Below are 25,997 nucleotides of genomic sequence, written 5' to 3' on the forward strand. Positions count from 1 at the left end.
TATGAGCACCAAGAGATATGGTCAAGGGTGTTCATAGTAACTTTATTTGTAATATGCAGAATGGAAACAACCCAAGTGCCCATCAACAGTAAAATGTATTCATAAGGCCAGGCCCGGTATCACGCCAGTAATCCCAGCACTTTAGGAGGCTGAGGCGGGCGGATTACGAGGTCAGGAGATTGAGACCATCCTGGCTAACACAGTGAAAACCTGTCTCTACTAAAAATACAAAAAATTAGCCAGATGTGGTGGCGCACGCCTGTAGTCCCAGCTACTCGGGAGGCTGAGGCAGGAGAATGGTGTGAATCCGGAAGCGGAGCTTGCAGTGAGTCGAGATCACGCCACTGCCCTCCAGCCTGGGCGACAGAGCACGACTCCGTCTCAAAAAAAAAAAAAAAGTATACCTAAATTATGGTGTATGTAGACAATGGAATTCTACACAGCAATGAGAATTTATGAACTACCAGAAATGCATGCAAAGCATGAGAATAGAGAATAGAGCATGGTACTTAGTAAGTGCTCAATAAATATGAGCTTGCATTATGCTTGTTATGGACGGGGAGGATGAGCAAGTATTATGAAGACCTCTAGCTCCATAAGCGTTAATACAGTGTTGATAAGGATTTGGAGACATTTAACAAGATGAATAACACAAATCAGACATGAAAGAAAAAAATACTGTATGGTTCTAGTTAGATTAAGTTCAAAATCAGGCAGAACTAAACTATAACATTAGATATTTACAGTGTAGAAGGCCAGGCATGGTGGCTCAGGCCTGTTATCCCAGCACTTTGGGAGGCTGAGGTGGGTGGATCACTTGAGGCCAGGAGTTTGAGACCAGCCTGACCAACATGGCAAAACCCCATCTCTACTAAAAATACAAAAATTAGCCAGGTGTGATGATGCACTTCTGTAATCCAGCTACTCAGGAGGCTGAGGCACAAGAATCACTTGAACCCAGGGGATGGAGGTTGCAGTGAGCTGAGATCCTGCCACTGCACTCCAGCCTGGGTGACAGAGTGAGACCCTGTCTCAAAAAAAAAAAAAAAAAAAAAAAAAAAAAAAGAAAAGAAATTTCTAGTGTGGAGATAGAGGGGTAGGCATGAGAGAGGTTAGTGGGGTGGTAACAGTTCTCTTTCTTCACCTGGGTGGGGATTAAACAGGTATTTGCTTTATTATGATTTACTGAGCATTTTTAGTTTTTGTGAATGCACATATATGTGCGTATATATTTTCTGCACGTGTGTTATACTTAATAAAAAGTTAAACGTAAATCATACACACACACACACACACACACACAAAAGAGAGAGGCTGAGAGGAGTTGCTCACTTCTTTCTGGGGAGGAGGGTGTCCGCCATCTGGCATCCCACTAGGGGTCCTGGGAAGGAAGGAGCTGAATCCAAGTGCTGGGCTCAGTCCACAGTCCTTGGCGTGCTCCTCACACACCTGCCGAGTTCCAACACCATGGCAATCACCTCCCTGGCCCTACTGTGAGTCTCAGGTGGCCCTGCACGGATGTCTCTTCCAGCCTCTCTGCAAACAAGCCCCAGAAGGCCACTTTCTCCCAGAGAGCTCAGGACTCCAGGCAGCCCGAGGCCTCCTCCCTGTCAGCTTCCCTTTTGCTGTCTGCCTCCAGCTGTGACTTCTGTGCTTTGGCCAGAACAGCCATTCAGCTGTTGATTGGTTCATTGATTATTCTTCTTCTTTCTTCTTCTTCTTCCTCTTCCTCTTCTTCTTCTTCTTCTTCCTCTTCTTCTTCTTCTTCTTCTCTTTTTTCATTGAGATGGAGTCTTGCTCTCTTGCCCAGGCTGGAGTGCAGTGGTGATCTTGGCTCACTGCAAGCTCCGCCTCCTGGGTTCACGCCATTCTCCTGCCTCAGCCTCCCAAGTAGCTGGGACTACAGGCGCCCGCCACCTCGCCTGGCTAATTTTTTGTATTTTTAGTAGAGATGGAGTTTCACCATGTTAGCCAAGATGGTCTCGATCTCCTGACCTCCCACCTTGGTCTCCCAAAGTAGGGGGATTACAGGCATGAGCCACCCCACCCGGCCTCATTTCTTCTTCTTTTTTTTTTTTTGAGACAGAGTCTCGCTCTGTTGCCCAGGTTGGAGTGCAGTGGAGCAATCTCGGCTCACTGCAAGCTCCGTCTCCTGGGTTCATGCCATTCTCCGGCCTCAGCCTTCCAAGTAGCTGGGACTACAGGCGCCCACCACCACGCCCAGCTAATTTTTTTTTGTATTTTTAGTAGAGACAGGGTTTCACCATGTTCGCCAGGATGGTCTCGATCTCCTGACCTGGTGATCCACCCGCATCGGCCTTCCAAAGTGCTGGGATTACAGGCGTGAGCCACCGCGCCCGGCCTCTCATTTCTTCTTTTTAACAAACCTTTTATGAGCACATATTATGTGCCAGATGCTTTGTGAGGCACTGAGAGTACAATGATGAAGAGTTCCTGCCCGCACAGGGCCTAAAGTCTGGCAAGGTCCTACGGACATTAGCCGGCCAATCCCTCAAATGACGAAAAACTGCAACAAAGGCTACAAGGGAGGGGCTGAGACTTAGTCCACAGCACAGGGAACTGGAAATGTGTCTGTGCGGAAGTGATATGTGGCCTTAGTGGATCTGAGGCTCGAGGAGTTAACTGGAGAGTCAGTGGGGGATGGAAGAGCATTCTAGGCACAGGGAACAGCATGTGCTGAGAATGCATGGTGGTGATAGGTGAGGGTGGTGAGCAAAAAAAAAAAAAAAAAAAAAAGCCAGAGAGGCTGGTGCAGTGAGGCTGGCTGGGGAGGAGCTTACTGATTTGGCAGCACACTCCTGAGAGACAGGGTTTCACCCCCTGGCAAGGACTCTGGGAGATGAGGTCAACTTACTACTAGGATGGAACCCAGAAGCCCAGAAGAGACAGATTGCAGACAGACTGCACGAAGTGAAGTTGCAAGGCCAGCCTTGCTGTGGCAGAGAGTAGAGGAGGGGAATAAAAGGCTCTGGGAGTGTGGCATGCTGGAGGGGATATGGTGTGTATGGCCAGGAGATTATCCTGATACGTTCTTGGGGCAGGACCAGAGCACACATCATTTACAACTGAAGCAAAAGAAATGGGCTGGAGAGAGGGGCACAGAACCCCCTAAACACGTGGGGAGGCTCTCCTCATGCCAGGCTGGTGGTAGGAGGGGCTTTTAGAGACCAGGCTCAGTGATTGCACAGGGAGGGGTGGGGTGGGCTGAAGGAGGATAGGACCCTGTCCATAGACACTGTCCATCATCTCTCGTGATGATTGTAATGAGCACAGGGCTGCAGCCAAGGAAACCTAACCTACAGAGCTAGGAGATGGTTAAGAGAATACAGTGTTCCTAGGGGCAAATTAGATGAAGAACCAATCCAGAAACTGCCCAACTCGTGCCATCAGGAGAAACCAAGGATGGATGACCATAAGACTGGGCAGTTATGACCCTGTGTCTGGTTTCTGGACATGGAAGCAGAGGAAGAGAATGAAGAGGAGGTTGGGTCTCTGTGAGGAAGGAACCTGCCACACCACAACAGCATTAACAGGATTGATTTCCCCAGCCCTTTCCCAAAGGGACCTGTGGCCACTTGCTTGGAGAAACTGTAGATGGGGGAAATGGTAGTAGCCAAACATTCAAGGGCTTTTAGACATGGAGCCTGAGTTGAGCTCGACACCCAGGAACACGAAGCATCACCGTTAGAATGATGTGTGGGGGTTTCGAAGCGTCTCCCTTCAAGAGATGAGCTTACTTACCCTTCCCTTGAGGGTGGGTTGGACCTAGTGACTCACTTCTCAAGAATAGATTATGGCAGAAGGGAAGGCCTGTCACCTCCAACGCTAGATGAGGGGTTGGCACACTTTTGCTGAAAAGGGCCAGAGAGTAAATATTCTTGGCTTTGTAGGCGATATGGGTTCTGTTGCAATTGATTACTCAACCGTGCCATTGTAGTGTGAAAGCAGCTGTAAACAATATGTAAAGGAATGGGTGTGACCAGATTTGGCCAGCAGGCTGGAGTTTGCCAACTCCTGGACTGGTTCATAAAAGGCATCCTGACTTCTTTTCTGTCCTCTCTTATATCAGTCTCTTTGGAGGAAGCCAGCTGCCATATCATGAGGTCAAGTGAGTAGTCCGAGGAGAGGTTCACGTGGGTAGGTGCAGGACCTGAGGCCTTTTGCTTGCAGCCACGTGCATGAGCCATCTCAGAAATGGATCCTCTGTCAAGCCTCACCAGCAGCTTAACTGCAACCTCATAAAAGACCCAGAGCTAGAACCAGTTGCTAAACCATGCCTAAATTTCAGACCCACAGAAATTATGAGAGGATAAATGTTTTTGGTTCTAGGCTGCTAAGTTTTGGAGTTATTTGTTACACAGCAATAGATGACATATCAGGGGACAAGTAAGGGCTGGGTAATAAGGTGTCCTAGCCAAGGTCTGAACTTAAAATGGCTTAAAGTTAATCACATACACCCAGTGGCCATTTCTTTGATCCTGAGATGTATAATTGGGATTAAGAGGGAGTGCAACCCCCACCTTAGGTCCTTGGCCTGTGGGGTAGGGCTATCAGAGTGGGAAAGGCCAAGTGGAAACCTCTGAAACTGCCCCTCCCCACCACCCCTCAGCCAAGAGTGAAAGTCAAAACAATATTTCATCCTGGGGGAATGGCCATTAGTGCTATCCTTAATCATTGAAAAAATGCAGAGGTGGTGGTCCCCTTCACATCTCCATTTAATTCCCCCACGTGGTCTTAGCAGAATCTGGAGGGTGGAAGTAGACTACCACATACTTGACCAAGCAGAAGCCCCAGTTGCACCTGCCATGCTGGATGTGGTGTCTTTGCTAGAGAAGATCAACACAGCCTCAGACACTTAATATACAAGCATGGACTTGGCAGATGCATTCTTTTCTATTCCAATCAGAGAAGAGGATCATAAGACAGTTCACATTCATATGAACTGGGCAGTAAAATAATTTGCAGCTTTGCTCCAAGGTCCTATTAAATCTCCTGCATGCTGTCATATGATTTTTTTTGTGACAGGGTCTTCTTCTGTGCTCAGGCTGGAGTGCAATGGCATGAACATGGCTCACTGTAGCTTCCACCTCCTGGGCTCAAGTGATCTTCTTGCCTCAGCCTCCCCAGTAGCTCTGACTACAGGCATGCACCATCACAACCGCTAATTTTTAAAAATTTTTATAGAGACGAGGTCTTGCCATATTGCCCTGGCTGTTCTCAAACTCCTGGGCTCAAGCAATCCATCTACCTCAGCATCTCAAAGTGCTGGGATTACAGGTGTGAGCCACCACACCCAGTCTGTCATATGAGTTTGAAGAGATCCAGATTCTCTGGACATCTGCAGATGTCCTATTTATCTGTCACATGGATGATATTGTGCTAATAGGGTCTGATGAGCAAAAGTGGCTAGTTCTCTGGAGGGAAGATATATGTGCTTCTGCTGGTGGGAGATAAACTCTACAAAGACTGGCCGGGTGTGGTGGCTCACGCCTGTAATCCCAACATTTTGGGAGGTTGAGGGAGGCGGATCACCTGAGGTCAGGAGTTCAAGACCAGCCTGGTCAACATGTCAAAACCCCATCTCTACTAAAAACACAAAAAATAGCTGGGTGTGGTGGTGGGCACCTGTAATCCTAGCTACTTAGGAGGCTGAGTCAGGAGAATTGCTTGAACCAGGTGGGCGGAAGTTGCACTGAGATGAGATCACGCCATTGCACTCCAGCCTGGGCGACAGAGTGACAGTCGGTCTCAACACAAACAAACAAACAAACAAAAAAACTCTACAAAGATTCAGAGGACTATGAAATTGGTAAAACTTTCAGGGTCCAGTGATCAAGGTGAATGGCAGGACATCCCTCCCAAAGTAAATGAAGGGGAGAAACAAGAGTCTTATTTGACATGTTAACTTTGAAATGTCCATGAGGAATTTCAGTGGAGATGTGAGTAGGCAGGTGGGGATAAGAGTCTGGAGCTCAGGGGAGACCTTTCACCCTATACTTCTCATCTATGTTATCTCTATGTGCATGAAAATACCTATCAATGACTTATCAACATCACTGAGGTGGAAGTGTTTCCCCCATGTCTCCCCTATGCCACCTCCCACTTTCTATCTTGTCTGTTGCTGTCTATGGGCAGGACTCATTTCCAACATAGAGGTCACGCTCTGTTGGCAGGAGACACGTCCAACTCACTCTTGGATTCCCAGCAGCTCACATAGGGCTTAGCATGTAGTAGGTGTTTACTAATTATTTTTCAAATGAATAAACTACCCTATGCAGCTCTGTACACTGAATTCCAGCAGCTCCACGGGCAGAATTCTAAGGCTGGAGCTGCATGCAACTTCCTGATCTGCTCTCTGGGCTGATTTGATTGGCTGGTGGGTGGTGCAGAGCCACAGGTTGAGCTTTCCCTGTGGGCTTCTCCTCCAGGGCTGTTTGTGGTTCCCTGCGGGTGCTCCGTTCAAATGCATGATACAGAGTTGGTCTGAAACAGAAAGTTTGTCTTAAAGAATTAATACACTTTAAACAATATATTTCATATCTATAAATATGTACAAAGTTTAATAAAATGAATATCTATGTATCCACCACCCAGCTTAAGGAAGAGTGTTGCCAGCATGGTGGGTGGACCCCCTCTCCCTTTCAGGGGTCTTGATAAGGTCACCGTTTCAAGTTTGCCTGACACCAGAAACAGGTACAACTTAGCTGCTCAGGGACTGTATGAGTCCTCCTGCTAAACCACTGGGTTTCAGAAGACTTTTTTTTTTTTTTTTTGGAGCGGAGCCCAGGCCGGAGTGCAGTGGGGCCCGGAGTACAGCCGGCGATCTTGGCTCACTGTGACCTCCGTCTCCTGGATTCAAGCGATTCTCTTGCCTCAGCCTCCCGAGTAGCTGGGATTACTGGCATGCACCAGCACGCCCGGCTAATTTTTGTATTTGTAGTAGAGACGGGGGTCTCACTGTGTTGTCTAGGCTGCTCTTGAACTCCTGACCTCAAGTGATCCACCCGCCTCAGCCTCCCAGAGTGTTGGGATTACAGGCGTGAGCCACTGCGCCCGGCCGGGTTTCAGAACTCTTAAGGTCACCTGCGTTCATACCAAAAATGAGATGAGACCCTTGAACAAACAACAGAGTTTTAGCGGCACCGCTCTGCAGGGGGCTGTCTTCTGACTGGTAACTTTTGGAAGCAGATCAAATGTGCAGCATTGAACGGCACCCCATAGTGGGGAGATGGATGGCGCTGGGGTGCTGGGTCTCTGCCTCAGGGCCCGGTGCCACTGCACTGAAACCTCTGCAGTGCACGCTTCTGTCCCTAGATGGCACTGCTGGACTGTGCTGCTTCTCACCTGGTCCAGGTGTTCTGGGGAAAAGAGGCTTTTTGTATTTTGGAGATGATGGAAGAGAGAAATGCTTTAAATTGAAAAGTGAAACTCTGGCCCAGACTTAAAACCGGCAGAGCTATGTGCTAATTTCAGCTGCCCGTCCTCTGAGCATGGCTCCAGAGTTCACATTCTGCATGACTGGGCTGGTTGCATATGTGAAGAGAATAACAGAACCCGACCTGTCTAGGGCTTTGGGAATAAAGAAATAATTTGCTTTATATAAAGTGCTTAGAACAGTGCATATTACATGGTCATTGCTCAATAAAGTTCAATATATATATATATATTTTTTTTCTTGAGATGGAGTCTCGATCTGTAGCCTAGGCTGGAGTTGCAGTGGTGTGCTCTCAGCTCACTGCAACCTCTGCCTCCTGGGTTCAAGCGATTCTCCCACCTCGGCCTCCTGACTAGCTGGGATTACAGACGTGTACCACCATGCCCGGCTAATTTTTGTATTTTTCGTAGAGACGGGGTTTCACCATGCTGACCAGGCTGCCTTCAAACTCCTGACCTCAAGTGATCCACCTGCCTCAGCCTCCCAAAGTGCTGGGATTACAGGCGTAAGCCACTGCAACTGGGCTCTTTTCTTTTTTCATTTGCATTGTAGTGATCTATCTGAGAGAGTACCCTCTCTCCCCTGAGGGCAGAGACCATAGCTGACTGTTGATACCTGTGTCCCAGGGGCCTGGAACAAAGCAGGTGCTTCAGAAGCTAGTTCTCTCTCCACCCTGCCCCTATCACATGGAGGAGGAGTCGCTGCATTCCAGGTGTCTTCCATGGAGACCAGGCAGGGACTTAGAGAGAGCTCGATGGGTGGGCAGATTTGCAATCTGAGCTGTTCAAGAATGGAAGGGGCTTCCTGGTGAGGAAGTGAGTTGCTGGGCACTGGCAGTGCACAAGCAGAGTGCACTTGCCACACCGGATGCTGCAGAGGAGACCCTGGTTTCAGGCTGGACTGAGCAGTGCTGTCTTATCTGGAGGTCCCCTCTGTGAGTGAAATGCTAATTCGCTATTGCAGGAGCTGTCATGCTTCCTGAGGTTGTGAGAGAGATGAGAAGGGGTGGGAAGATCTGAGGGAATCAGGAGGAGAAGGTGTCCTGATTCCAGAGAGCAGGAGAAGGTGAGAGGCAGCTCTCTAGGCCTTTATCCTCCTGTCAATATGTAGGAATGGTCGGGCTTCAGTGTGGGGTGGGGTGTAGGTGTCTGCAGGTGGGCCTTTGACTTTGGCAGGGCCTGTGGTCAGTTTCCGGGTGAAAGCTGCCATCCATGGGCCCCTCGTCTCCCCATCATTCACCCTGCTCACTCTGTCTTCTGATGGTCTCTGGATTCGTTTGAGTGGCTCCTCTGCCCTCCTGGTTGCCCAGACCAGACACTTGGGTATCCCCTCCAATGCCTCCACTCCTCCTCCCCGCCTCAGTCCAACAGGCCTACTGGGAGACAGAAAGGTGATTTCAAGTACATGTTAAGGTGATCTCCTGGCCTCCGCCCTTGCCCCTGCAGCAGAGGTCCTGCTGAATCCTTAATCAGCTCATGTCACTTTGCTATGTGCCCCACTATGCTATGATGTGCATCTTCTGGTCTAAGTAAAGGAAAGCCAGGTCTTAATGTGAGCCTCTCAGGCTCTCAGCCCCCACCTCCCACCACGCTCTCTCCATCCATCACCCGCTCCCACCCTCGACGACATTGCTGGCTCTCCTGTCTCCTTCAGGTCTTCGGAGACATTACCTTCTAGTGAAGTCTTCCCTGATTATACTATTTAAATGTGTGATCCCTCCTCCTGCTCCTCCATTCCTCTCTCCTGCATTATTTCGCTCCATAGCAGTTGCTGCCTAACATACTGTCTTTGGACTGACTGCATAATTTGTAGTCTCAATGCAAAATGAAACTGTGGGGACTTTCATTTAAAAATTATTAAGAACTCCCAGGCAGCAGCGCGGGGCCCTGGGTGGCTGCCTGGGCTGCCTGACCGCGTAGTGGTCCTCACAGTGTTCTGCTGGTTTATGGTCCTTCTTCCTCAGCCAAGAGGGAAGCCCTACTAGAGGAGGGATCTGGGCTTCATCCACAGTAGTATTTTAGGATCTGCAGCATCTAGAACGAAGATTTCTTAAAGTGAGAAAGAAAAGAGTCACATTAGAGGTCAGCACAGAGAAGGAGCACCTCACTCAGCCAGGGGGCGTGGGGAAAGGCTTCAGTGAGGACATGCGAGGCAGCCGGGTCTGGAAAGGTGGGTGCAGGGCTGGGGGAAGCCAGCTGGGGCCTAGGCAGCCTGTGGGCATGAGTGCAAGCACAGGGGTAAGAGAGTGCTTACCCGGGCTCTGCTGTTTCTCCGTGGAGCGGTGCTGGGGATTCAGGTGTTACCTTATAGGGTTGGGGTTGCATGTGCCTTATGCGGGCCATAAGGAATCTCCCCGCTTCCCTGCCATGTCCCTTGACTCACCAGAGCTTCAGACGTGAGCGTCCTCCTCCTGCTGGCCTCCACCAGGACGCTGCTCAGGTCCCTGAGACCCAGCATGTCTGAGACGAGCTCTTCAGCCGCCTTCCCAGTCCCTTGGTCCCCCCATCCAGCCAGTGCCAGAAACCTGGGAGTCGCATGAGATCCTTTCTTCATCTCCAGCCCCTGGCCCCTCCATCACTGAGCTTGAGGCGACATCTACACTTTGGCCACGCTGCCTTCCTCTGTCCACTGTGCTTTTGCTAGCGTGGTGCCAGGCCTGCCCTCCCCTCTCCTCTTCTCCTGGGTCGTGCCCTCTAATGTGGGCCTGGGTGCTCAGTAAGGTCTAGAAGCAGCGAGTGGCCAGGGGGCCTGGGGCATGGAGGACTCCTTTTTTCTGGCCTGGGGCCTGGATGGGGTCCTTGTCTCCTGGGTGTCCCACACTTATCAGCTGAGGGCGCTCCTGCCCCACAGAACTCCAGCATCCTGGCTCCAAGTGGGGGCGGGGAGCTCTGGAGCCTCTCCTGGCGGCTGGGCCTGCTCAGCCTGCCCAGCAGGTCTGGGCGTGAGTGGTGGAGGCCAGAAGAGGGGGTGGGGAGGAGCACATCTGTGTGTGGGTGCGGGCCTCGGGGTGTGGGGGTACAGGAGCTGGGTGTGTGCATGCAGCTTAGCTGTGTGTGTGTGGTGGGGACATAGGTCATGGTATGGGTTCTGTGGAGCCTGGGGTCCTCACAGTAGGATTCCTTGGACTTAGGTGAAAGTCTGGGCCTGGCCCTGTCTGCCCTCCAGCCCCTTCTCCAGGGCACCCCACCTCGTCACCCACTTGAGGCAGATCTTCAATAGGCTGCTTTGGAGGGCGAGCTTTGAGGTGTAATCCCCACTCTTCACCTTGGTCCATCCCTAAAAGGTTGTAGCCTCGGTGTCCTTGTAAGTCCAATGGGGACAAGGACACCAATGTTGCAGGACTGTTCTAAGAACAGTGGGAAACACCTAGGGCCTGGCCTCCACACAGTGGCAGGAAGGATGGTGGTGTCACAGCTGTGCCAGGCAGCAAGAGCTATACCCAGAGAGGCTGTGCCCTCAGGAAGCTGGAGGGCTGGAGGGTGGCAGAGGCCCCACCACAAAGCTGTGGGGCAGGGGCGGGGAAAGGGTCGCCAGACCATGGAACACGGTGGTCTGGGCTCTGCTTGTAGGAAAGACAGGATTTCACCAGGGAGTGCACTCCAGGCTGTGGGCGGCCTACAAAACCAGGGAGGTGGAAACTGGGGCCTTTGGACAGCAGTAGTCGTCTGGTGTGGTGGGCTCTGTTGGGGTCAGGCTGCCGGGTGGGACGGCTGAGTGTGGGGGCCTTGACCACTAGTGAAGAGCCTATAGTGGAGGGGAGGGCTCCAGCCAGGGAGACCAGCTGGGGTAGGGGTAGGGGCCCGAGTGGTCAGTGGACAAGAGGTGCCGGGGCCTGGATGGCAGCTGGAAGGGAGAGGTTCACTGGGAGGAGAATCTCCTTTTCCTCTTGGAATGCATTGTAGGGAATCGAGGTTAGATGACTAGAAGAACTTCCTGGCACAGATCTGGGGACGCCCTGGCCCAGGGACCTGGCCCTTACCCATCCCTGGATCCCCTGCCTCTCCCCAGCTCCCACTGTCTTCAGACACCCCTTGCCCTTGTCTGGGCTTCTAGGGGTGAGCCCTACCCTGGCTGAGGCCTGCTGCCGGGTGAGAGTTCTGTTCCAGCTCCACTGAGTGACAAGTGACGCACGGCGACCTCTCTGGGTCTTCCTTGCCCACCACGGTGGGGTGTGGGGCCCCTGCTCCATGGGCTGGGGCTTCTGACAAGACGGTGGCAGGCCAAGGGAAGGACCTACCAAGGCCACCTTGGCTTGAAGGCTGAGGGGGTGAGAGAGGGCTGGGCGGGCCTGGTGAGTCTGGGGCACCTGGGCCTGCCTGAGAGGGGTCCCTGGAGCCTTTTGACAGTGACTGCAGCACGAGGGCTTCAGGCTGAGGCTGAGGGAGGAGTCCCAGCAGCTTCCTGGGAAGCGGAGGAGGGTGCTGAGCTCAGCTTGTGTGTCCCTGAGTGGCAGGTCTGGGCTTTCTGGGAATGCAGCCTGGGCCTGAGGGCAGGCAAGGGAGGCCAGCCAGGGGCCCTGCACCCCTGCCTCCATCCACAGGCATTCCCAGTCTGGCTAGGAGAGTGGGGGGTCTCCAATTCAGCCTGCTGGGCCTTTAGAGCAGGGCAGGGGCTGGGGTGATCTGGGGGCGGGGCAAGAGCGAGTGGTGTGGGGCGAGTGGGGAGCTGAGCCCCCTGGGCGTATTAGAACCCATGCCTAGGGCTTGGGTTTGACTCCCTCCCCTGAGGCGCGCCTGGGGTGCGCCAGGGCCTGGGGGAGAGGAGTGGACTTGGGAGTGTGCAGTGGAGCCCTGAGCTGGGAAGGCACAGAAGTGCCTGCTCTGAGCCGTCCCCGACCTCTGCAGGGCAGGCAGGCTGGGGCTGGCCAGCAGGCCTGAGTCTGAATGACCCCATACAAGTCCTGTCAAAAAGCCACTGGTGCTGGGAGAGCGTCTGCTATTCTTAGTAGGGGACATGTCAGGTCCCCAGCCCCTGTTCCTCCATGTCAGCTCCCAGCCTGGGTGTGCACAGCCTGGTGCAGCAGAGGCTCCTGATGGCTGGACAGTGGGCCAGGTTGGGCGCAATGTGGGCAGTCTGCGCACAAGTGGGGTTTGTGAAGAGTGCGGAGGCTGCGAGGCTCAGTGGAGGGTTACTGGAGAGGATAGAGTGCAGTGCTCCTGGGCTGTGGAAAGGGGAGGAGGATTAGAAAGGGCCTGGGAAGGCAAGGCTTGGAGGGCTGGTTAGGTTTTGGAGCGGTGGTAGGGCTGACAATGGAATTTTGGGCACACAGATGATCTGAGAGGGGTGAGGGTCAGAGCTGGGTTTCGGATGGAATTGGTTTAGGGTTGAGTTGTGAGGATGGAGTGGGGCTTAAGCATAGAGAAGAAAGTAGAGTTTGGGGCACAGTTCAGATTTGGGGTTAGGGTTGGGATTAGTACCATGTCAGATGAAGGGATGGGTTCAGGGCTGAGAGTAAGGGTCATTTGCAGTTAGCACCGGGCACAGCTCGGGGTTGGTGAGGCTGGGTCAGGGCGAGGGCTTCTGGGGTAGGGTCAGGTGTGCGGGGCCTGCTGAGGGTGTCTGAGGATCGGCTCGTTCTGCCCTGTGGTGTCCCTGATGGGCCTTTTCTCCCTTTTTGCAGGGTTGCTCTCAGCTATGGCCTTGGTTGGAGACCCAGCTGGTGGCCAGACTCTGCCACCCTCTGGGTTTGGACCGGGGCTCCAGGAGGTGGCATCCTGCAGTGGAGCCCCAGACTCTCCAGTGCTGTAGTATCAGCTGAAGCAGGGGCCCCCATTTCACACTGGAAAGGGCCTGGGGTTTGGGGTTCCTCCTTGCCGGGGAATCCAGGGTCCCCACTCCTGGCTGCTGCCTGCCCTCCTGCCTCGGCCCCACCCTGGGTCCTTGTCTGGGAACCTTAGCACCTTCTTTGAGCTGCTGGTGGTGTTGGGGCACTTAACAGAACATGCTCCGGCCCCTCTCCTCACAAACCTCACTCCCAGGTCTAGGCAGGGAGGCTGGGCTGCTCCGCATTGTCTTTAGCAGAGCTCAGTGAGAGCCCATGGCTCTCACCAAGGTCCTCTACTTCTGCCTTGGTTTCCCTCCAAGTCCAGCCCTGTGGGGAAGCTGGGCTCCTGGGCCTCAGGCCTGATGCTCCCCATCCTGGTGCCTGTCCCCTGCTACTGCGCTGAGCTGGAGTCGGCAGCCCGGTTGTGGGCTTCTGCTCCTGGTCTCAGCGAGACCTCCAGGCTTCCTCGGGCCCAGCTCCTCAGCTTGGCTGGTCATACCTGGGCATGCCCAGTCAGTGTGAGGGGCTATCTCGGTTCCCTCACTGCGGCATGGGTTGGGGGGGCTCCTGAGCCCTAGGTTGGGGTGGGTCCGGAGGGGTGGGGGCACCTGGCTGGGTGTGCCTGTGTGTGACTCAGTCTGGATGCCCAGGCTCTGAGCTGGCAGCTTTGTTCTCCCACTGGCCAGGTAGGCTGCGTGCTGCAGCCCTGAGTCACCCGGGTGTGGCCGAGCTGCTGGCGGGACATACATGGCCACATTCACAGAGAACCACACAGAAGCTCAGGACACAGCGCCCTGGGAGTGGAGGGGCCCCCGGTGTGGGTGCTGTCGCTGGTGCCTTTCCCTCGGTGGTGCTGTGAGGCATTCCCGAGAAGCTCCTTGGTGACTAAGGGCCCTGTGCCCCTGGAGCAAACTCAGCTGTTTACTGAGAAAGGCTTCTCTCTCTTCGTGGTCACTCCCTGGTTCGGGCCTGGAGGGGGACCTGCAGGCACAGCCGGAGACCCTGAGGGGTACACAGAACCTTCCCCAGCTACCTGATAAAGGGCATATGCAGGTGACCATGTGCCATCTGTCCAAACTGTGCACCCATTGGATCCTTGGAACAGCTCTGAGAGGAAGGTGCATTGTTCCCACTTTACAGATGAGGACACTAGGGTGGCTAATAGTTGTCTAGAGTCAACCGACTAGCGTGTGTCCCACTGGGACGCTCCTCCTCAGGTGCTCTGTGTGGCCTGGCTCCGGCCCTCCCTCCACTTCAGTCCAGCTCATCACTAGGATCCCCTCGACACCACCCCTTGCTCAGTCAGGCAGGGGCCCACAGGGACTGGGGCCAGATTTTCCCATGGGGAATGGTGTCACTGTCCCTCCCAGGCCCTTCCACTGTCTCTGAGGATGAAGACACAGGGCTCTGCTGGACTCCCTGGAGGGTACCTGACCTGCTTTCTCTAGGCTAACAGCAGGAGGTCCTGGGGCCCTGAGGAGCAGCTCCCTACTTGGGGGATCCAGGCCTCACTGCCCCCAGGGACAGCGCGGGAAGTGTGTGCATATCTGTGTGTGTGGGATGGGACAGGAGAAGCAGCTTGGCTTATACCGGGTGTAGGGGGGAAGCAGTGCAGGTTAGGGGAACCTGGGCTCTAAACTGCCTGTGGACAGCCCCCTCCCACAAGGGTGAGGATGGGCACACTGGGCCCCTGTGTCCTGGGCCAGGCTTGGGTTCTTGGAGGCCAGCTGGAGCTTGCCTGCTTTTCTCAGATAGACCGGGGTCTGCTACGGACCCTGCTGCCCCCAGAAAGGCCTAGCCTGGTAGTGGGGTGAGCAGGTGGGGTGTGGCCCCAGGAGGTGGCCCCACCCCCTGCACCATCCTGCTTTGTCAGAAGCTGTTTGAGGGAGAGAAGAAAGCACCTTATTAGGTAAGAAATGCCTTCTACCAGGTGGGGAGAGGCCAGGCCCGCCTCTACCTCCAGGCCCGCCTGCCCCGCCCTGGCAGAACACCAGCTTCTGTGGCATCTCAGTCCTGGCCCGAGCCCAGCAACCCCACACCCCCTCACCCCATGGAGCTCCGGCTTCCTGCTCCACACTCGGGTGGGGGCATCTGGCATGGGGAAGCCTGGCGTCCCACCTGGGAGGCAGAAGGGGCAGCCTCACGAGCGTCAGCTTGGGGGCTGTGTGACCTTGGCCAGGTGACCCCTCCTTCCCAAGCCTGAGCTTCCTCTTCTATACAATCAGCAGGTGTGCGAGGGACCTTGAATTGTCCTGAGGCTTCTTAACCCCATAGGGTGTCCCTCCACTTACAAACATGGAGCCAGGGTGCACCCGTCTCCAAGGGTGTAGTCTCAGCCCCCTTGCTCCAAACCCAGAGCTTGCCTATGGGGCTCCCCGTCTCTGTTCCAGGGAAGCGGGGGCTCCAGGGCAGGTCAGTCAGTTCTCCAGGCAGGGCAATCTGCTTGGCTTGGCTGCTTACAGCAATGGGGCCTTGTAGAGACAGGGCCTGAGGAAGCCGGCGCTGCCTCCTTAGATCTGTTTCTGTGCCAGAAATGCTTCCATTTCCAGCCGTCAGCTAATGCTGGCCCCAAAGCCCCCAGGCCAGGCCGTAGGTACATCATGTATTGCATCTTCTCCTGCCATTGGAACTTGGCTTTGGAAATAAAAACCCTGACTCCACATTTCCAAAGTGTCTTTTAAGCATTATCTGGTTTGACTCTTGTCTACAGGACACTTTGGCAAGTGAGGTTTCACAGCATGGCCGGTGCTCTCTGCCCTGGACCCCTGGTCAGCACAGTAAGGGAAGGGAGCCTGTCTCATTTCTGTCGGTCCTGGGAAGATTGGAGCTGGGGGCGTCCTTGGATAATGTCTAGTCCAGCCTCCCACTGTGGAGCCCAGATTGGCCAAGAGCCCAGGATCCTTCCCCTCCTCCTGCCCCCGGTCCTGGCCAGAGGCTGCCTGCTCTCCCTATTCCCTGTGTCTGGCCCAGCCAGGGGAGACAGGGTTGGGACAGGTTCCAAGCCTCTGCCTCATGGAGGATCCCTGCTGTGGACCTTCCTTCCCTCCGCCTCTGTCCCACGGAGCCTTCTGGCTTGCCCATTCCTAGCATAGCAATTGCACAGAGGTTTTTCAAGAGGGCTGACAAGGCAGCTTCTGCTGTGTGAAGAAAACAAGGCCAGACACGTGAGCATGGCTGCCATGCACAGCTGCCCTCTCCCATTCCCAGCCTCCCCTGCCCTCTCCCGTTCCCAGCCTCCCCTGCGTGGAGTGGTTCTCAGAGGCTTTTTGCGCTCCCCTGGCCAAGTGCACAAAGGACCCTTCACTTCCAAGTCCCTGTGGCTGCACCCCCTCCTGAAAACCCTGGGGCTCAGGGAGTCCCCCAGTGTCATGCCAGTTTGGAATCCAGGCAGTCCTAGCAGGAAGTTCTCCCTGTTGCCTGGCGCCAGTCTCTCCTGCTGTGTTTCAAGCCCCTTCTCTTCTTGCCCTGTCCTCTGGAGGGAGCAGGCTGCCCAGTGCTCAGGCCACAGTAAGTTGTAGTACAGGGGCCCTAGTTCTCTCCTGTTTGTCCATATCTGTGGGGTTTGGGCAAACTGAGGCTCTATGCTGAGCCCCCATTGGGGATGACCTCTGTTCTTCGCCAGCCCTCTGGCCTGTCCTGGCTTTCCACACCTCACGCATGCTCCTCTCCAGGACGATTCTGCATCTTAGTTGGTCCTCGCATCTTCTCTGTGTCCCCTGCCAGCCTGTGTCCCCAGTGCCTCTGCCAGTGTCTGACACTAGTTGGTGCTCATTACGTATTTAAGAGCTTGAACAGTTTCCACAATGGGGAGCTCACTACCTCATCATGGCACCAACCACTGTGGGAAGCTCTAATTCTTAGAACGGTCTTTCTGGCACGGAACTGACACCTACCTCCCGTCAACCTCCATTGTGGGGAAGGACACACACGGGTCTCCACCCTCTTCCCAGGCCAGCAGCCCTTCAAACACATGCTAAGAACCATGGTCAGCTGACTTTTCCTGACTTTCCAAATGGAAATTCCAGAGTAGACCCTGTGGGTCCAACCCACTGGGACCTTTGGTTCACAATGCTTTACCTGGGGACATCTGAACACCACATATAAACTTAGACTACCTTTTTCTCCCGGCCTGTAGGCTGATGCTAGGCCCTGGAGGGGGTTAAAGAGAAGAGGGGACTGTAGGGTCTCTTCAGATCACCACCCCCTCCGGGTCACTGATGTGGCTTCTTTAGGCCTGGACCAGGATTCATGAGAAGGTTCTAGAAGCCAGGAGGGCCAGGGCATGGGAGGCAGAGGGTGTGGCTTCTCCCAGGGCCTGGGATCAGAGAAGGCCTGAGAGCAGAGTTACAGTCTGTGAACAACTGTTAGTGAGCACTCACCGGATACAAAGCCCTATGACCCTGGGAAAGGAGAGCACATTTTAAAGTGAGTTAGGCCAGGCCCGCCCTGAACCCCAGATGCGCAGGTCTGATGTGGGTCTTAGAAATGGGCTCTTCCAACCAACTCAGGGACTGAGGGCCCAGAGAGGGGCATGTGCTGCCTTGGGCCACACAGCAGTATGTGGTGGCTGGGACTCGAGACCATGTTCCTTCCCCAGCATCTACTCCCCAAGGAACTGCCTGAGCTCCTTGGGAATTCAGTAGTGGGGAAGAGGAGGCTCTGGCCCAGGGAGCAACAGACCGTGCCCAAGGTTCTGAAGCACAGCTGCCGGTGGCAAGGAGGCCCAGAAAGATCTGCAGAAGTCCAGTCCCAGGAACGTGGAGCTACCGACAGGCATCAACGGGTGTGTGTGTGTGTGTGTGTGTGTGCATATACATGACATGTGTGGGTGGCAGGGGCTGTGCAGGGTATGTTGTGGGCAGGTTGATGAAATGTGATAAAGCAGGAAGAACAGTGTTGCACATAGTAAGTACCGTGCTGTTATTTTGAGGGGTCTTAGCCTAGGTAAGGCAAGGAGGACTGGAAAAGTTGCAGGTGGGGGACCCTGGCTGAGTTGTGGGCAGGAGGAGTGGGCGTCAGGGGTAGCAGGACAGGTGGGCTTGGAGGGGTGCTGGAGATGCTGAGTCAGAAAGAGGAGGCTCCGGCTCTGCCCACCTCCTGGGCAAGAAGAGTCTAGAAACTGGAGGCTGCTTCTCCAGCCTAGCTGCCGGTTGTGCGGAGGCTGTGGCTGGTGTGGTCTGTTGGGTGGTGTGGCTCAGAGCCTTGGCAGGTCAGAAGGTCAGAGAGGGCGGAGGGCCAGAGAGGGCAAGGCTCTGGCTGTGTCCAGCTCCAAGACCCCCCGCTGTGCCTCAGGCACAGGCGGGAAGTGTTTGATGAGTGACTGATGGGGGTGGCGGGACGTGAGAGGCTCCCTAGGGCTGGCGGCTGGGTGGATGCCGCCCTGCCTTCACCCGTGGCCTGCTCGGGGCCTGCAGAAGCCCGCGGCAGCCGGCAGGGGGCGGTGCCCGACCGGCTTTGGGAGACTCCCCTCCCCTGCCCCAGGCGGGGCGTCCCGAAGGCGGCGGGGCTCAGATGTGGCGGCGCCTCCAGTGTCCCGTCCCATCCCGTCCCGTTCCGTCCTGTCCCGTCCGGGCAGCCCTGAGCGGCCTTCCTGCCCGGGCATGTTGGCCTGAGGGCGGGCGGGCGGGCGGACACCAGGTGTCGGCGCTGCGGAAACAGAGGTTTCTGAGCCCCGCCCAGGGACTTGGCACCCCACCCTGCTCACCCCACGCCGGGCGCCTGAGGGTGGGCGCGGCGCGGGCGTGTGGTCGGGGAGGGAACCGCCGCGGGGGACAGGCCCCAAGTGCCTGGGTTTGGGGTTCGGGGACCCTCCACGGGAGGAACCAGGGCAGCGTGAGACACACCTGCCCTGTAGGTGGGTGTCTGGGAGACCAGACTCCTAGTCCCAGCATCATTGGCTTACTGCCTGTCCTGGCCTGTGCTGGAGTCTTGGTTGGGCCTTGGTTTCCTCATCTGTCAAGAGAGTGATACCTGTAGTCCTAGCTACCTGGGAGGCTCAGACACGAGGATCCTTTGAGCCCAAGAGTTCCACTCCAGCTTGTGCATACTGAGACCCCGTCTCTAATACAACGTAAAATCCCAATAAAACAAAACAAAAAAGAGAGTGATGATCCTACTTCGAAGCACTGTGGTGTTGACCAGTAGGTAAAGCTTATGACATCAGGCATCTCCCTCATCAGACTGGCAGCCCCCCAGGGCAAGACTCCTCAGGAAGGGGCTTCTTGGGGCCCCAGCTCCATCCCATGGCTGCCTGTGGCTCCCAGGCTAGGTGGGTGGGTAGAAGGTGAGAGGCTGAGAAGGAAACACAAACTTTGCCCTGTTCTGGTACTGCCTGGCCTGGCCTCCCCTGCCTGGTGTCTCTGAGGGGAAGCTGGGGCCATGGGGAGCCTGGAAGGGGCTGGAGAGTGGCTCACCCCTCAGCCTCTGCTGACCCTGCCCTTGACCCGCAAGGCCAGGACAGAGAGGGGAGTGGGAGGCACATTCCTGGCATTTGGAGGGAGAGACTGAGGCCATGAAGGTCAGGCTCTGGCAGCATAGGAGGGTGGTGGGGGAAGGGGAGTACAAACTTCATTTGTGTCTGACAGATGGGTAAACTGAGGCTCAAATTCCTCCAACAAGTTAGTGGCAGAAGCAGGACGAGAACCAGGGCCGGCCCTTGACTCCCAGCCTAGTGCTCTTTTCCCATTTCCCTATGTCCACATTTTTTGAGTGGTTTGAAGTGGCAAAGTCATGGTAGTAGAGAGGGTATGGGGTCTCAGAATATGTTCAGGGTCTCCTTCCCAAGCCAAGGTCTGGCTGTGGCCATACCAGTGACACACTCCATGGTCTGGGTTTGGAAGTTCCAGAAGGGACCTTGTCTGGGCAATGTAAATCCCACCAACCCTAAGGCTCAGCCCTCGGGTAGGTCCCCCTCAGCCTGCTCCCTGACAGAGGGCATCAGCTGTTTCCACTGGTGTATCCCCTCTTTCCCTTTCTTCTCCACCAGTGGGGCAGTGCCAGGACACAGGGCAATGCTCAGAGCACAGGGGTCACCTGGAGTCCTGACCGTCTCCAGAAACAGTGGGGAGGGGTCAGGAGGTCCAGCTCCTGGTTTAAAGTCCTGCTCTGTTGGTCGACAGGCTGTGTGGCTTAGAGCAAGGCCCTTCCTCTCTCTGGGCCTCAGTTTCTCCATCTGTAAAATGAGGGGGTAGGTGACATTCATGGTTTTAGTATGTCATCCCCTCAAGGGTGCCTGTGTTACCCACTATATCACCAAACCTGAGGTGTGAGGTGGCCCTGACCTATTTCGGAGGGAAATGGGAGGGGATGGCCTATCTGGGCTCTACCAGCTACTTTTTGGCCGGTTTAGTTTTCAGAGGACTAAAGGAAGGGGATCATTGTCTGCTAAGTATGGCAGCAATTTCTGCTATTCCTCGAAGCTCTAATGTGCTCCAACTTCCCCTCAGAGACATCAGGTAGGAGAGGCCAAGTCAGGCAGTACCATAACAGGCACAAGTTTGTGTTTCTCTTCTGCTTGGGGTAAGGTCAGGCAAGGGGAAGGGACCCATATTAGCCTTTTGAGGCTTGATAGGTCGAGTATTTGGTGTCTGAAAGCTACACTTTCTTTTCTTTTTTGGGACAGGGTCTCACTCTGTCACCCAGGATGGAGTGCAGTGGCACGATATCCACTCACTACAACCTCTGCCTCCCAGGCTCAAGCCATCCTCCCACCTCAGCCTCCTAAGTAGCTGGGACTACAGGCACATGTCACCATGTCCGGCTAATTTTTGTATTTTTTGTAGAGATGGCATTTCACCATGTTGCCCAGGCTGGTCTTGAACTCCTGTGCTCAAAGCCATCCACCTGCCTTGGCCTCACAAAGTGCTGGGATCACACACAGGCATGAGCTGCTCCCAGCTAAAAGCTACGCTGTTTTTTTTTTTTTTTTTTTTTGAGATGGAATCTCACTTTGTCACCCAGGCTGGAGTGCAGGAGCGCGATCTCGGCTTACTGCAGCCTCCACTTCCTGGGTTCAAACTATTCTGCTTCAGCCTCCCAAGTAACTGGGATTACAGGTGTGGGCCACCACACCTGGCTAATTTTTTGTATTTTTAGTAGAGACAGAGTTTCACCATGTTGGCCAGGCTAGTCTTGAATTCCTGATCTCAGGTGATCCACCTGCCTCGGCCTCCCAAGTTGCTGGGATTACAGGCGTGAGCCACTGCACCCGGCCGGAAAGCTATACTTTCGAAGGTTGACCTTGAAACTACGTGGGGACATGTGGCTATCCTTGATCCCCTGGAAGGTCTTCAGAGTTAGCTTATCAGCTCAAGTTATTCTCCACTCTGAGTACAGGACAGGGAACTCCTCTCCGTCAATGCTCTGGCACTGGGGTGGCCATAGGGGTGGGGTGGCAGTGGCCTGTCAGGGCAGGGTTTTGCAAGGGGATTTAGCATCCTCAGGAGAGGAGGACACTGGCCATCTTCCTTTTTCCAGGAGGTCATGGGGAGAGTATGCGGTGGGACGCCGTGGGCCTCCCTCCACCAGAAACGTAGTCTTAGCAGCCACAGGCTTGTAGGGGGATGGAGCTGGGGAGAGGACTGTCAGGCAGGCTGGAGAGCCTCCAGGGGGACCCCAGGCTCCCCCAATCTCAGGGAGCTCCTTAAAGCAGCCACAATCCACTGCAGCAGGGCAAAGCCTATGGGGGGACCTGGGGGAAGTAGGTCTCCAAGGTCTCCATTTTGTACCTCTAAAGTCTGTAGCCAAGAAGAGGAGGAATGAAGGGCTCCCCGCCAGGCCCTGTTCTGACAGGCTGGGGAGGATGGGTGGGGCTCCCAGGTGAGCCCATGTGCTCCTGATCTCAGTTCGTAGCTAGGCAGCTTTGTAAACAGCGGAAACACAGAGCAGTTTCTCTCTCTCTGTCTCTCTCTCTGTGTGTGTGTGTGTGTGTGTGCCTGTGCTGGGGGACTCATGCCCCAGAGGGGGCCCTTCTCATTACTTTATAGTCACAGTTATATACAGGTCTGAGGCTGGGGTTCTGCCAGCAAGCGCTTGCTGAGCACTTGCTGTGTCGCAGGTCTGCTTCATGTATTATGTCCTTTAATCTTCCCAACCCTGTAGGCAGGCACCCTTATTACCCAGTTTTATAGGTGGGGAAACTGAGGCTCTGAAAGTTGCAGATGCCCAGGGTCACAGAGCAACTGAGTGATAAAGCCAGGCCAGGGTTCAAATTGAGGTCTGTCTGACTTCAGTCCAGTTATACTCCTGGCACCTGTGGACGTGTGTGCATGTGAGCACTGATCAAGGGCTGTGTGTACGCACGTGTGCGGATGTGTGCTTTGATGGTGGGCCTGAGTCGGCCTGCGCCTGTTGAGGACACCTGCATAGGCGTGGTTGTTTCTGCCCAGGGATGCAGGTGTGTGCACAGATGGCCACATGCACCTACGTTGGCACAATGCACATATATTGGGTACAAATGTGTGTGTATGTGTGCACATGTGAACATATGCATAAGAACATATGCTTGTGCACAGTGTGCCTGCATTTATGAGTAGGTGTATGCATGGGCTGTGCACATGCGTGTGCATATCTGCAGATAGCCATGTCCCCGGGTATACGTGGTCATCTCCAAAGGCTGACCTCACTCCAGTTCACTCAGCCTCTGTCCCCTTCTCAGGCTCCTGACTCAGGCACATATGTGGAACCTATTTGCATGTTGGTCCCACTGAGTCAGTGTCACAGCAGGATGTGTGATGGCCTTGCTGGTGGTACAGGGACTTCTGAAGATTATTTGAAGGAAGGACACTTGGGGAGAGGTAGGATTGGCAGGGATGGGTGTTGAACAGGAAGGTGGCAGATGGGGTGGAGGCAGGCCTAGCTGTTTTTCAGCCCCCCAGTCAGGGGTAGAGGTCTCGCAGGAGCCTGATCCTGTACCCTGTACTTACCTCTTTCTTATTTATTTATATTTATTTTTTATTTTATTTTTATTTTTAGATAGAGATGAGGTCTCACTGTATTACCCAGATTGGTCTCGAACTCCTGAGCTCAAGCGATCCTCTGACCTCAATCTAAAAAAGTGCTGGGATTACAGGTGTGAGCCGCCACGCTCGGCCTACCCACCTCTTTCAAGACTCAGCCCCACTACCTAGGGAAACCCAGGTAGGGAGGACATGTTTGTGCCCTGTCCCCATATCTGTGTACCAGGCAATCCTCTGAGGGAATGGAAGGGTTGGGCGTGGGGGGCAAGATGGGAATGCTAAACCTCCTCTGAGGTTCACAGGTGTTGGAGAGAAGGGCTAAGGCCAAATTCCAGCCCCAGGAACCGCTCTTTGCACTGTCCCAGACCCCAGGCCATAGGTATCTGGCTCCCCATTGGGCGTGGAGATGCAGATGAGGCACTGGTCAGCAGAGGGCGCTCACAGCCTGCAGATGGTGGGGAGCTATGAAACAGGCAGGTGGGGATGGGAGTAGGGAGAGTAGGGCTGAACCACGGGCATAGACCCACCTGCGGGGAAAGGGTGGAGGAACATGAACTTTGCAACACGAGGGGCAGACTCCCCGAGGGCCAGATATGCACATCCTCCCCAGAGAGAGAGGCCCTCTCCAACAGACTCACAGACCCTCAGAAGGACAGACACAGGGACAATCCCTCACCCTCTGAGAGCACTCTGGGCCCAGTGAGCCAGAGGGAGGTGAGAGTGAGCATATCGGCCCACACGTCCCTCTGGAGGCAGGGGGTGCTGGCCCTTGGTGACAGTGAGGAGGGGAAGGAAGGCAAGGACTCTGCAGTCAGGCATGCTCGAGGTCCGACTCCAGAGCTGCCTCTGGGTGACCTGAGCTCTCCTGAATGGGGCAATGTCTGCCAGGTGTCCAGTTCAGGCCTTGACGCACAATGTCACCCTGGAGGTTATGAGAGGTTGTCGGAGCCTCTGTCAATGGTATGTCTGCAGAGTTCTCCAAGCACCTACTAAGTGCCAGGTCCATTGCAAGGCACTGGGGATACGGTGATGATCAAGTCACACCCTGTGGCTCCTGCCACTGTTAGGGAGCTAACATTCTAATGGGGGGAGTATCTTAGGATACTTGGGATACAAAATGATCACTACTCCCCCCTTTTGATTATTTGAAGTGGAAATTATGTGATAAAAGGCGGAGACTGGCAGGGAAGGCCCTTTCCTCTTTCATTGCTTATCAAATGCAGGCTGGGAAAAGTCCAGATATTATGGTACTGTTCTGGTCCCCTGCCTCTTACTGCAGAGGTCACATTCAAACCTTCCATCTCATTCAGTCAAAGCTGAGGTTCAACAGCGGCCCCTGAGGCCCAGTGTAGGCTGAACCCCCCACCTCTTCCCTCATCCCTCCTTGCAAGTCCTCAAACATGATAGGCAGGTTCTGCCTCTGGGCCTTTGCCTTTGCTGTTCCCTCTGCCTGGAATGCTCTTCCCCAGGCTTCTGCATGGCTTGTTTCTTCATCTCCTGGTTTTTTTTTTTTTTTTTTTCTTTTTTTTTTCAGATGGAGTCTCCCTCTGTCGCCCAGGCTGGAGTGCAGTGGTTCAATCTCAGCTCACTGTAACCTTTGTCTCTTGGGTTCAAGCGATTCTCCTGCTTCAGCCTCCCCAGTAGCTGGGACTACAGGCACCTGCCACCACACTCAGGTAATTTTTTGTACTTTTAGTAGAGACGGGGTTTCACCATGTTGTCCAGGCTGGTCTTGAACTCCTGACCTCAGGTGTTCCACCTGCCTCAGCCTGCCAAGATGCTGGGATTACAGGCGTGAGCCACTGTGCCCAGCCAAAATGTTCCTTTCTTAGTGAGGCTTTTCCTGACCTCCCTATTAACCACCCTACTCTCAACATTCCTTATGCTCTTTCTGCTTTAGTTTTCTCCATAGCACTTTTTATCAACATCTAGTCAGCCACATCTTTTATATGAATACATTTCTTCCTTGTGTTTTTCTTCCCATGAGAACATAAACTCCATGTGGGCAGGGATTTGGGCAGATTTGTTCACTTCCATATCCCCGGGCCTAGAATGTGCCTGGCACATTGTAAGCATCAATAAATATTTGTCAATGCATGTTTGTCAAGTGAATGTTGAGTGCTGGCCCTGCAGTGGCATACCCGTCTTTCTGATGGGGGTTAATGATGGGTTGGGGGTCGGGGGCACGACTTAAAGGCTGCAGTTGAGTTGATGCTGGCATAACCTTTTGGGGGCTAGGTGCCTGGGGGTGTCTTAGTCCCTTTTGTGCTGCTATAACTGAAGACTATAGACTGGGTACTTTATAAACAGTAGAAGTTTATTTGGCACATGGTTCTGGAGGCTGGGAAGTCCAAGATCATGGGGCTGCATTTTGTGATGGCCTGATGGCCTCTTGCTGCATCATGACATGGCAGAAGGCATCACATGGCGATACAGTGCATGACAGGGAACAAGAGAAGGCCAAACTCAACTTTTATAACAAACCCATTCATGCAGTAACATAAATTCATTCATGAGGGTAGAGCCCCCATGACCTAATCACCTCTTAAAGGTCCTGCCTCTCAACATGCTGCACTGGGAATTAAGCTCTAATACATGAATTTGGGGGACTTACTCAAACCGTAGCATTCTACTCCTGGCCCCTAAAATTCATGTCCTTCTCCTATGCAAAATACATTCATTCCATCCCAATGGCCCTGAAAGTCTTAACTTGTTCCAGCATCAACTCAGAAGTCCAAAGTCTAGAGTCTAAATCTAAATCATACATAGATGAGACTGAAGGTATCATTTGCCCTGAAGCACGTTCCCCTCCATCTGTGAG

The 25,997-nt window shown here is 54.1% G+C and overlaps 1 long non-coding RNA gene across 1 annotated transcript; it reads left to right on the forward strand.

Annotated features, from left to right (window-relative positions):
• The first annotated feature begins 23,192 nt into the window (after window positions 1-23,192).
• Window positions 23,193-25,273, forward strand: LOC141408062 (uncharacterized). The gene is made up of 2 exons (XR_012420267.1): window positions 23,193-23,357; window positions 24,711-25,273. It is a non-coding gene; the product is annotated as an uncharacterized lncRNA (long non-coding RNA).
• The last annotated feature ends 724 nt before the right edge of the window (window positions 25,274-25,997 follow it).

Source organism: Macaca fascicularis, chromosome 11, assembly GCF_037993035.2.
Source record: "Macaca fascicularis isolate 582-1 chromosome 11, T2T-MFA8v1.1".
NCBI lineage: Eukaryota > Metazoa > Chordata > Mammalia > Primates > Cercopithecidae > Macaca > Macaca fascicularis.